Raw genomic sequence first — 10874 nt, 5'->3', positions numbered from 1 at the left:
ACAACAAAATCACACAAAAATTATCAATGGAAATCAAATTTATGAACCCATGGAGGTCTGGATATGGAGTCACAGTCAAAATCAATCAATACAGGCTGATCCAACTTTGATGTAATGTCCTTAAAACAAGTCAAAATGAGGCTCAGTAGTATGGGTGGCCTCCACGTGCCCGTATGACCTCCCTACAATGCCTGGGCATGCTCCTGATGGGGTGGCGGATGGTCTCCTGAGGGATGTCCTCCCAGACCTGGACTAAAGCATCCGCCAACTCCTGGACAGTCTGTAGTGCAACGTTGGTGGATGGAGCGAGACATGATGTCCCAGATGTGCTCAATGGGATTCAGGTCTGGGGAACGGGCGGGCCAGTCCATAGCATCAATGCCTTCCTCTTGCAGGAACTCCATCCACATGAGGTCTAGCATTGTCTTGCATTAGGAGGAACCCAGGTCCCACTGCATCAGCATATGGTCTTACAAGGGGTCTGAGGATCTCATCTCGGTACCTAAAGGCAGTCAGGCTACCACCAAATCGGTCATGCTGGAAGATGTTGCAGGGAGCAGAACATTCTCCACAGCGTCTCCAGACTCTGTCACCTCTGTCCCATGTGCTCAGTGGGAACCTGCTTTCATCTGTGAAAAGCACAGTGCGCCAGTGGCAAATTTGTCTATCTTGGTGTTCTCTGGCAAATGCCAAACATCCTGCATGGTGTTGTGCTGTTAGCACAACCCCCACTTGTGGACGTCAGGCCCTCATACCACCCTCATGGAATCTGTTTCTGACCCTTTGAGTGGACACATGCGCATTTGTGGCTTTCTAGAGGTCATTTTGCTGGGCTCAAGCAGTGCTCCTCCTGCTCCTCCTTGTACAAAGGAGGAGGTAGCGGTCCTGCTGCTGGGTTATTGCCCTCTTACTGCCTCCTCCACATCTCCTGATGTACAGGCCTGTCTCCTGGTAGCGCCTCCATGCTCTGGACACTAAACTGACAGACACAGAAAACCTTCTTGCCTCAGCTCGCATTGATGTGCCATCCTGGATAAGCTGCACTACCTGAGACACTTATGTGGGTTGGAGGCTCCGCCTCATGCCACCACTAGAGTGAAAGCACCGCCATCATTCAAAAGTGACAAAAACATCAGCCAGGAAGCATAGGAACTGAGAAGTGGTCTGTGGTCACCACCTACAGAACCACTCTTTTATTGGGGGTGTCTTGCTAATTGCCTATAATTTCCTCCTGTTGTCTGTTCCATTTGCACAACAGCATGTGAATTTGATTGTCAATCAGTGTTGCTTCCTGAGTGGACAGTGTGATTTCACAGAAATGTGATTGACTTGGAGTTACATTGTGTTGTTTAAGTGTTCCCTTTATTTTTTTGAGCAGCTTATTTATTGGGCACAGCCATATTTGTAATAATGCTAACATTTTACTTTAACTCCCATTGTTTCTCACAATCACCTAGTGTGCTATGACTAAAAGTGTTTGTGAAGTTTTAGCCCTTGAAGTTATCTATGAGGAAGACTCATCACTCAGCTCCATATTGCAATCCACACTTAAGAGCCAATGGCCAGAGACACAGGTGTTGAACTTGTCAGTGTACTGTTGACATATCAGGTTGAGTCTGCAGTACAGCCACATGTCACCTTCCATGCTCCTCATGTCCATACAAGCAATAGTTACATGATTACATTTACTGTATTGTTTTTTTTATACATATCTTTAGATTGCACACTGATTACCACTGAACAAAAGCATTAAATAAAATGAAACATATACAAGTGTATAAAGATTGGTCACACTATTAAAAGCTGTGTTGTGGGATATGGCACCAAGACATTAAAGGGATACTCCGCCCCTAGACATCTTATCACCTATCCAAAGGATAGGGGATAAGATGTCTGACGCGGGGGTCCCGTTGTTGGAGACCCCTGCAGTTTCCTTGCTGCATCCGGCATTCCTTTAGCGCATTGGGTGCAGCTTCGGAGGCTCATGACATCACGCACCCTTCCATAGACTTGCATTGAGTGGGAGTGGCCATGACATCACGAGTGGGTTGTGACCGTGACATTTCGAGTCTCCACTAGGCATCGCCAGTCATCCGGCTGTCCAGAGGTCTGAGGTGCCACAGCCGAGATCGCGGGAATCAGTGGCAGGACTGCTGCGATCAGACATCTTAATCCTTATCCTTTGGAGTACCCCTTTAACAGCAGATCCTTAAAGTGGTTTAAGTTCTGAGCTTGCTTTTGCCCACGATCAAGACCTTTAAATGAAGCCTGATAACCCATCTCTTCAGAATAGCCTACAACCTACAATAACCCTGCTGTCACTGTATTGCCCTCTGAACGGCTGCTCCATGGATTGAACTTGTTTTGTTAACATATCTCGTAGATGCTCAATCAGATTGAATTCTGGGAAATTCAGAGCAAAAGTCTTTAACTGTTTATTATTTACTTCAAACCAAACCATTCCTGAACAATTTTTGCAGTGTGGAAGGGCACATTTTAAGAACCTGTAAAAGGAATCTGCCATAAATTTCAAAGTTTAAGGATTTCCAATAGAACATTTGCCAAAGTACCACACTTCATCATCTTACTTGCCTTCTTCCCATAGCTTATCCTGGTACCATCTCTTCCCCTGGTAAGCAATGCAAATGCACCTGTTCACCCACATGATGTGTAAAAAAAATAAAAAACAACCATGATTTATCAGATCAGGCAACTTTCTTCTATTGCAAAATTGTCTAGTTCTGAGGATCACATGCCCAGTGAACATAGGTAATGGTGGAAACTCTGATGGGTCTACTACTGTAGCTCACTGTGTCATCTCTCATTAAAGCAAGGATTTAACATTTTTAAGCAATCTATGCTACAGTAAGGCTAGGTTTCCACACAGGTTTTTTCTTGTGTTTTTTTTTTTAATACTGCCACTAGAGATGAGCGAACTTTTCAAAAATTCGATTCGGCCAATTCGCCGAATTTTCCCGAAAAGTTTGTTTCGATCCAAATTTGTTTGTGGCGAATCGATATTAAAAAAGGCTATTTCTAGCCTACATGCAGCCTCTATAGGGGTATAGAACACTTTGCTGTGTCCTAAAACGCATATGGAATGTGCTGGGGTAGTGAAATAATAATGTTATTCAGAATAGCATGCAGATTACCGGCATCGCTCTTAGAATCACTGCCGCACAGCAGCACAATGACAGAGCCTGGTGGTGGCATCAGTGTCAGGAGACCATATAGTGACTGAATGACATAGCGTGGAGGTGTTGGCAGCATGAGGACACCATATAGTGGCTGAATGGCACAGCATGGAGGTGTTGGCAGCATAAGGACACCATATAGTGGCTGAATGGCACAGCATGGAGGTGTTGGCAGCATGAGGACACCATATAGTGGGTGAATGGCACAGCGTGGAGGTGTTGGCAGCATGAGGACACCATATAGTGGCTGAATGGCACAGTGTGGAGGTGTTGGCAGATGCACCAGTACACACCCGGGAGTCACAATCTCCTCCAAAAAACAACAAAATTTTTGAAATTTTTTAAAGAAATACCTTTGTGTAAGAACAAGCGCATATCCAACAGTTCACAAGACTCTATAATGCAGGATGGTGGACCACGCAAAGACATTCTTCTCAAAATAATAAACCACACAATGTTTAAAATTTTTCTACAAAAACTAATTCAATATGTGTGTAAGCGCCTCTGTCTCCAAAAGATCAGATCACCAAAGGACTTTTTTCGCTCAAAATGATGAAGCAGAGTTAATCCCTGTCCGTATATATATATATATATATATGTTTTTTTAGTTTTCATTAAAAAATCCCACACAACAAGCGTTCCGTTGTGTAACGATTAGCATTCTGGAAAATTCTATTTTATTACTGATAAAATTATCAGTAAATTAAAAAAAAAACACTACCCAAGAGTGTTTAATTACCCCATGCATTACACCAGGAGCAGTCAGGAGTAGGCCTCAGCAGTACCCAAGAGGCTTTAATAACCCCCTACCTTTGCACGATCAATTGCGAGATCGAGCAATACAAGGTGTGTTATGCCCTCAGATTTCCGGGGCCGCAGGCGCGCTCCACTGAATGGATTAGTGTGCCTCTATCTTTCATCGACCGGTGCTGGTAACCCGCTAACTCCCGGAAAGGTAAGCTGCCGCGAAGCAGGTGGTCTCCCCCGGACACGTTTGGCTCCAGAATTTCCACTACTGCCACACCACGCTGACTGCCAACTGTGCTACCACCTTGCTGACTCAAGGGCAACCTGCAACTCTCTTCTCCCGATGATGAACCCCCTTCTCCTGAGATCGAGCAATAACAGGTGTGTTATGCCCTCAGATGTCCGGGGCCGCAGGCGCACTCCACTGAACGGATTAGGGCGTGTCCATCTTTTTTGGTAGCACCCGCAATCCAAAAATTTTAAATTCCCAGACCCAGGCCCCACCTCTGCGGCATCAGGAACCCATAGATTGCCTGAAAGACACAGCCTGGAGTTGGTTGATGCACGAATACACACACGGGCTTCACAATCCACCCCAAAAAAACGCAAAATTTTATTGAAATTGTCTGACAAAATACCTGTTTTTTAAAAACAAGCGCATATATAGTAGTTCAGAAGACTCTATAATGCTGGACGGTGGACCACCAAAAGACATTCTTCTTAAAAATAATAAACCACACAATGTTTTAAATTTGGTTAAAAAAATTATTACATGTGTGTAAGCACATCTGTCTGCAAAAGATCAGATCACAAAAGGATTCTAATCACCAAAAATGATTAAGCAGAGTTAATCCCTCTCCATATACCATTGCCGGCGCTGACAGCCAGGGGGAGAGAAGGGGCAGCGGCACCCATTGCCGGCGCCGCTGCCCCGTTGCCTCCCCCCATCCCCGGTTGCATAATTACCTGTTGCCGGGGTTGGGTCCGCGCTGCTCCAGGGCTCCGGCGTGCGTCCCCTGCGTTGTTGCTATGCGCTGCACGGCGCGGCCCACGTCCCCGGACCAACTAGGGTGCCTCCAGATGTTGCAAAACTACAACTCCCAGCATGCCCCAACAGTCCAGGCATGCTGGGAGTTGTAGTTCTGTAACATCTGGCCTTTCAGATGTTGCAGAACTACAACTCCCAGCATGCCTGGACAGTCTGGGCATGCTTGGAGTTGAAGTTTTGCAACATCTGGAGGGCTACAGTTTGGACACCACTGCTCAGTGGTGTCAAAACTGTGGCCCTCCAGATGTTGCAAAACTACAACTCCTAACATGTCCTTCGGCTGTCTGGGCATGCTGGGAGTTGTAGTTTTACAACAACTGGAGGCACACTGGTTGGGAAACACTGAATTAAGTAACAAACTCTCAGTGTTTTGCAACCAGTGTGCCTCCCGCTGTTGCATAACTACAACCCCCAGCATGCACGGACAGCCAAAGGGCATCCTGGGAGTGTTAGTAGTATGTCTCCAGCTGTTGCATAACTACAAGTCCCAGCATGCCCTTCAGTTGTCACTGCATGCTGAGAGTTGTAGTTTTTGCTGAAGCACACTGGTTGCGAAGTTTGTAACCTAACTCAGTGTTTCGCAACCAGTGTGCCTCCAGCTGTGGCAAACTACAACTCCCAGCATGCACTGATAGACCATACATGCTGGGAGTTAAGTAACAAACTCTGCTTTGCAAACAGTGTGCCTCCAGCTGTTGCATAACTACAACCTCCAGCATGCACGGACAGCCAAAGGGCATACTGTTAGTGGTAGTTTTGCAAGAGCTGGAGGTTTGCCCCCCCCCCCCCCCCCATGTGAATGTGCAGGGTACATTCACACAGGTGGGTTTACAACGAGTTGTTTGCTACAAGTTTGAGATGCAGCTCAAACTCGCTGTAAACCCGCCCATGTGAGTGTACCCTAAAAACACTACACTACACTTACACAAAATAAAGGGTAAAACACTACATATACACATACCCCTACACATCCCCCCCCCCCAAATAAAAAAAAAAATTCTCATATGACACTGTTTCCAAAACGGAGCCTCCAGCTGTTGCAAAACAACTCCCAGTATTGCCGGACAGCCATTCACTTTCCAGGCATACTGGAAGTTTTGCAACAGCTGGAGGCGCACTGTTTGGGAAACACTGATGTAGGGTATTTTTGGTATCTGAGGCAAGTGTAATTCTTGTATCCGGGTCCGTCCCTATGCAAATCCCTTATTTTGGCCTCAAACGCGCTTGGCGCTCTCTCACTTCGGAGCCCTGTCGTATTTCAAGGCAACAGTTTAGGGCCACATATGGGGTATTTCTGTACTCAGGAGAAATTGCCTAACAAACTTTGAGGGTCTTTTTCTCCTTTTACCCCTAATGAAAAGGTAAAGTTGGGGTCTACTCCAGCATGTTAGTGTAAAAAAAAAAAAAATTTTACACTAACATGCTGGTGTTGCCCCATACTTTTCATTTTCCCAAGAGGTAAAAGGAAAAAAAGCCCCCCAAAATTTGTAACCCAATTTCTCCTGAGTACGGAAATTCCCCATATGTGGACATAAAATGCTTTGTGGGCACACAACAAGGCTCAGGAGTGAGATCACCATGTACATTTGAGGTGATTTGCACCGGTGTGGCTGATCGTTACAGCGGTTCTGACATAAACACACACAAAAAAAAAACACCCACATGTGACCCCATTTTGGAAACTACACCCCTCACAGAACATAAAAAGGGGTATAGTGAGCCTTAACACCCCACAGGTGTTTGACAAATTTTCGTTAAATTTGGCCGTGAAAATGAAAATTTTTTTTTTTCACTAAATGCTTGTGTTATCCATAATTTTTCATTTTCACAAGGGGTAATAGGAAAAAATCCCCCCAAAATTTGTAACCCCATTTCTTCTGAGTAAGGACATACCTCATATGTGGATGTAAAGTGCTCTGCTGGCGAACTACAATGCTCAGAAGAGAAGGAGCGCATGCGGTGAAACACGTTGCTATTAAGCCTCCATTCCTTTACCTGGGCTTTGTTCATTTCTCTGTGGTCAGCGCCGAAAATCCTGGTCTTTTAAAGTCCTGTATTTATTCCACATCTCTCAGGAAGGCTGCAGACTACAGGATTGTGATCCTCAAATCACATGCGATCAGCATTGTTGTGTATGCCACTACACAACTTAGCAAAGTGAGCATGGAAATGTTTCCTTTTCTTTTTCCCCGCCCTCTTGCTGGCTTTACTCCACAGGGAGCGCCTTTCTTCTTTTCTCTTGTAAAAATGGTAAGTTTGGGGAAAAAAACAGCATTTTAGTGAAAAAAAAGTTTTTCATTTACACATCCAACTTTAACAAAATGTCGTCAAACACCTGCAGGGTGTTAAGGCTCAGTGTACCCCTTGTTACGTTCCTTGAGGGGTGTAGTTTCCAAAATAGTATGCCATGTGGGGGGGGGGGGGGTTGGCTGTTCTGGCACCATAGGGGCTTCATAAATGCAACATGTCTTGTAAAAATACAAAAACTGCATCTACAAGAACATGCACTTACTGAATGTCATTTTGAATACTTTGAGGGGTGCAGTTTTTATAATGGGGTAATTTATGGGGGATTTCTAATATGAAGTCTCTTCAAATCAACTTCAAAACTGAACTGGTCCGTGAAAAATTACGATTTTGAAAATTTTGCGAAAAATTGCTGCTTAACTTTGAAGCCCTCTGATATCTTCCAAAAGTAAAAACATGTCAACTTTATGATGCAAATATAAAGTAGACATATTGTATATGTGAATCAATATATAATTTTTTTGGAATGTCTATTTTCCTTACAAGCAGAGAGTTTCAAAGTTATAAAAATGCAAAATTTTCTAATTTTTCAGGAAATTGCGGAATTTTTCCCCAAGAAATGATGCAAGTATCGTCGAAAATTTTCCACTATGTTAAAGTATAACATGTCATGAAAAAACAATCTTGGAATCAAATTCATAAGTAAAAGCATCCCAGAGTTATTAATGCTTAACCCCTTAAGGACCAGGCCATTTTACACCTTAAGGACCAGAGCGTTTTTTGCAATTCTGACCACTGTCACTTTAAACATTAATAACTCTGGAATGCTTTTAGTTATCATTCTGATTCCGAGATTGTTTTTTCGTAACATATTCTACTTTAACTTAGTGGTAAAATTTTATGGTAACTTGCATCCTTTCTTGGTGAAAAATCCCAAAATTTGATGAAAAAAAGGAAAATTTTGCATTTTTCTAACTTTGAAGCTCTCTGCTTGTAAGGAAAATGAATATTAAAAATACATTTTTTTTGGATCACATATACAATATGTCTACTTTATGTTTGCATCATAAAATTGATGAGTTTTTACTTTTGGAAGACACCACAGGGCTTCAAAGTTCAGCAGCAATTTTGAAATTTTTCACAAAATTTTCAAACTCGCTATTTTTCATGGACCAGTTCAGGTTTGAAGTGGATTTGAAGGGTCTTCATATTAGAAATACCCCATAAATGACCCCATTATAAAAACTTCACCCCCAAAGTATTTAAAATGACATTCAATAAGTGTATTAACCCTTTAGGTGTTTCACAGGAATAGCAGCAAAGTGAAGGAGAAAATTCACAATCTGCATTTTTTACACTCGCATGTTCTTGTAGACCCAATTTTTGAATTTTTGCAAGGGGTAAAAAGGGAGAAAATTTTTACTTGTATTTGAAACCCAATTTCTCTCGAGTAAGCACATACCTCATATGTCTATGTTAATTGTTCAGCGGGCGCAGTAGAGGGCTCAGAAGGGAAGGAGCGAAAATGGTTTTTGGAGGGCATGTCACCTTTAGGAAGCCCCTATGGTGCCAGGACACCAAAAAAAAAACACATGGCATACCATTTTGGAAACTAGACCCCTCGGGGAACGTAACAAGGGGTAAAGTGAACCTTAATACCCCACAGGTGATTCACGACTTTTGCATATGTAAAAAAAAAAACATTTTTTACCTAAAATGCTTGCTTTCCCAAAAATTTTACATTTTTAAAAAGGATAATAGCAGAAAATACCCCCCAAAATTTGAATCCCAATTTCTCCTGATTCAGAAAACCCCCCATATGGGGGTGAAAAGTGCTCTGCTGGCGCACTACAGGTCTCAGAAGAGAAGGAGTCACATTTGGCTTTTTGAAAGCAAATTTTGCTCTGGGGGCATGCCGCATTTAGGAAGCCCTTATAGTGCCAGAACAGCAAAAAAAAAACCCACATGGCATACCATTTTGGAAACTAGACCCCTCGGGGAACGTAACAAGGGGTAAAGTGAACCTTAATACCCCACAGGTGATTCACGACTTTTGCATATGTAAAAAAAAAAAAACATTTTTACCTAAAATGCTTGCTTTCCCAAAAATTTTACATTTTTAAAAAGGATAATAGCAGAAAATACCCCCCAAAATTTGAATCCCAATTTCTCCCGATTCAGAAAACACCCCATATGGGGGTGAAAAGTGCTCTGCTGGCGCACTACAGGTCTCAAAAGAGAAGGAGTCACATTTGGCTTTTTGAAAGCAAATTTTGCTCTGGGGGCATGCCGCATTTAGGAAGCCCTTATGGTGTCAGAACAGCAAAAAAAAAACACATGGCATACCATTTTGGAAACTAGACCCCTCGGGGAACGTAACAAGGGGTAATGTGAACCTTAATACCCTACAGGTGTTTCACGACTTTTGCATATGTAAAAAAAAAAAATTTTTTTTACCTAAAATGCTTGGTTTCCTAAAATTTTAACATTTTGTAAAAGGGTGATAGCAGAAAATACCCCCCAAAATTTGAAGCCCAATTTCTCCCGATTCAGAAAACACCCCATATGGGGGTGAAAAGTGCTCTGCTGGCGCACTACAGGTCTCAGAAGAGGAGGAGTCACATTTGGCTTTTTGACAGCAAATTTTTGCTCTGGGGGCATGCCACATTTGGGAAGCCCCTATGGTGCCAGGACAGCAAAAAAAAAAAACCACATGGCCATTTTGGAAACTAGACCCCTTGAGGAACGTAACAAGGGGTAATGTGAACGTTAATACCCCACAGGTGATTCACGACTTTTGCATATGTAAAAAAAAAAAATTTTTTTACCTAAAATGCTTGGTTTCCCAAAAATTTAACATTTTTAAAAAGGGTAATAGCAGAAAATACCCCCCAAAATTTGTAACACAATTTCTCCCGAGTACGGTGATACCCCATATGTGACCCTTAACTGTTGCCTTGAAATACGACAGGGCTCCAAAGTGAGAGCGCCAGGCGCATTTGAGGCCTAAATTAGGGGCTTGCATAGGGGTGGACATAGGGGTATTCTACGCCAGTGATTCCCAAACAGGGTGCCTCCAGCTGTTTTAAAACTACCAGCATGCCTGGACAGTCTACGGCTATCTGGCAATACTGGGAGTAGTTGTTTTGCAACAGCTGGAGGCTCCGTTTTGGAAACAGTGGCGTACCAGACGTTTTTCATTTTTATTGGGGAGGGGGGCTGTGTAGGGGTATGTGTATATGTAGTGTTTTTTACTTTTTATTTTATTTTGTGGTAGTGTAGTGTTTTTAGGGTACAGTTGCACGGGCGGGGGGTTCACAGTAGTTTCTCGCTGGCAGTTTGAGCTGAGGCAGAAAATTTGCCGCAGCTCAAACTTGCAGCCGGATACTTACTGTAATCCTCCGCCCATGTGAGTGTACCCTGTACGTTCACATTGGGGGGGGGGGAGAAACATCCAGCTGTTGCAAATCTACAACTCCCAGCATGTACGGTCTATCAGTTCATGCTGGGAGTTGTAGTTTTGCAACAGCTGGAGGCACACTGGTTGTGAAACACCGAGTTTGGTAACAAACTCAGTGTTTTGCAACCAGTGTGCCTTCAGCTGTTGCAAAAGCTACAACCCTCAGCATGTACGGACA

The sequence above is a fragment of the Hyla sarda genome, chromosome 7 (genome assembly GCF_029499605.1).
Source record: "Hyla sarda isolate aHylSar1 chromosome 7, aHylSar1.hap1, whole genome shotgun sequence".
Classification (NCBI taxonomy): Eukaryota; Metazoa; Chordata; class Amphibia; order Anura; family Hylidae; genus Hyla; species Hyla sarda.
This window is presented reverse-complemented; position numbering follows the sequence as displayed.